The sequence below is a fragment of the Mesoplodon densirostris genome, chromosome 7 (assembly GCF_025265405.1).
Source record: "Mesoplodon densirostris isolate mMesDen1 chromosome 7, mMesDen1 primary haplotype, whole genome shotgun sequence".
In the NCBI taxonomy this organism is placed as follows: domain Eukaryota; kingdom Metazoa; phylum Chordata; class Mammalia; order Artiodactyla; family Ziphiidae; genus Mesoplodon; species Mesoplodon densirostris.
The window spans coordinates 14,553,255-14,555,257 of record NC_082667.1 but is presented as its reverse complement, the minus strand read 5'-3'; positions in this window follow the sequence as shown (position 1 = coordinate 14,555,257).

The following is a 2,003-nucleotide window of genomic DNA, read 5'->3' as shown; positions in this document are numbered from 1 at the left end:
AGAAGCCAATCCAGTGAAAGAATTATTTTTGTGGCTTGTTCCTAAAACTATATTTCTCAATAAAAGTGACTCTATCAATGAGCCTCAGTGCTCACAGTGCTGTTCATGGGTAGCTCAGGAAGAGCCAATCCTACTACTGGACAAGCAGGACTTAAAGAATCCACCACCTCTAGAACGGGGTCCAGTGAGAGGGGAGATGGCAGCCTGAATTTATGAGCATTTAAAATGTTCCAGACTTGGGGCTTTAATAGATTATTTCATTTAATCCTCACAAAAGGTAGTAAACTGAGACTTGGAGAAGTTCCTTGTCCAAGGTCACATGGCTAAGAAGGGTCAAAGTCTGACTTGAAATATAGGAGATACTGAAGCCTGTGCTTTTAGCCACTCTAGGCTGTGAAGATCTGTTCTGGGACCAGAGAAGAGGCTGGAGGAGGGTAGGCTAGTGAGGCGGGGAGTAGTTACATCTTTCTTATGTTATTAAAGTATCAGGGCTTCCCTGGTGGCGCAGTGGTTGAGAGTCCACCTGCCGATGCAGGGGACACGGGTTCGTGCCCCGGTCCGGGAAGATCCCACATGCCGCGGAGCGGCTGGGCCCGTGAGCCATGGCCACTGGGCCTGTGCGTCCGGAGCCTGTGCTCCACAACGGGAGAGGCCACGACAGTGAGAGGCCCGCATACCGCAAAAAAAAAAAAAAAAAAAAAATCAGATCTGTGCCGCCCAAAGGCTCAGTATTTTAAGTGTCTTCACTCGCGAGGGTTGTGGGATAGCAGTTCTGAGTAGGGGCCCTAGCACCAGACTGCCTGGGTTCATATTCTGGCTCCAGCCTTAAAAGGGCTAATCACAGGAACTCCCTGGTTGTCCAGTGGCTAGGACTCTGCGCTTCTAATGCCGGGGCCCAGGTTCCATCCCTGGTCAGGGAAGTAGGATTCCACAAGCCACGCAGCATGACCAAAGTGGGGAAAAAAAAGGGGGGGGATAACCATGGTTAAGTCACTTGACCTCCGTGAGCCTCAGTTCCCTTACGTATAAGATGTCTATAATGACATTACTTACCTAATAAGGTTTTGAGGATTAAGTGAGGCCACTTGCATGTGTAGTTAGCAAAATGCCTGGTACCTGGTCAGCTCTCCGTTAAGTCGCTGCTGCTTTTATTCTCACTAGTGCCTGGCATGGTGACAGTTTCTCTGCCACTTCCCACTTCCCTCTCTGGTCTCTGAAATAGCATCGTGTTGGAGTTGCTGCTTCCTGGAGTTTCTGCTCTCACAGCAGTTATCAGACTTGAGTAATTTGTTTTTCTGAGAAATGGGAACAAGAAGATGTAGAAGTGGATTCTTACAGGGTTTGGGCAAAATCTTAGGAGTTACAGAACTTTCAAGATGCCTTTTCACAGCACATTCTTCAAGGTTACTGAAGGTTACTGATGGCAGAGGTTACTGTCTGGGATGGAGCACGGCTCTGACATATCGTTGCCCTTCCACGTAGCTCCAGAGTTTCTGGCTGACATTGGTGTATTGCTCTTCCTGTTGGGTGCATTTATGACTCGGGGAAGCAGGCACTACAGCCTACGATAACGTGTGACAGCGAGTTGCCACTGGTGTAAGGTGCTGATCACTTGGTGACCGTCTGCAGGACTGTTGAGAAGTCTCACCCCTGGGCTTGGAGGGGGGTGGAGCACGGGTGCCTTGTGGTCACCTTCTCGGCCTAGGATCTAAGATCTTTAGATATCATGGCTTAAAGCGGGAAGGGACTTAAGGTAGGTAACCTTCACCACCCCTCCCCTCCCCTTTTTTTCCATTCCCATTTTTTAATACATCAGGGAAGAGAGAATTAGGACTGAGTTCCCTGTCCTCATTCTTCGGTTCTAGTTGACCAGAAAGCAGGGTAAAACTGGGAACTCAGTGAGCTTGCAGGATCTTGACAGCCCTGAGCTATAGCCAGAGCAGGGGGAAGGGATTAAAAGTTAGTTGTAATACCCCAAAATCTGGTTTTTAAACAAGGGCGCA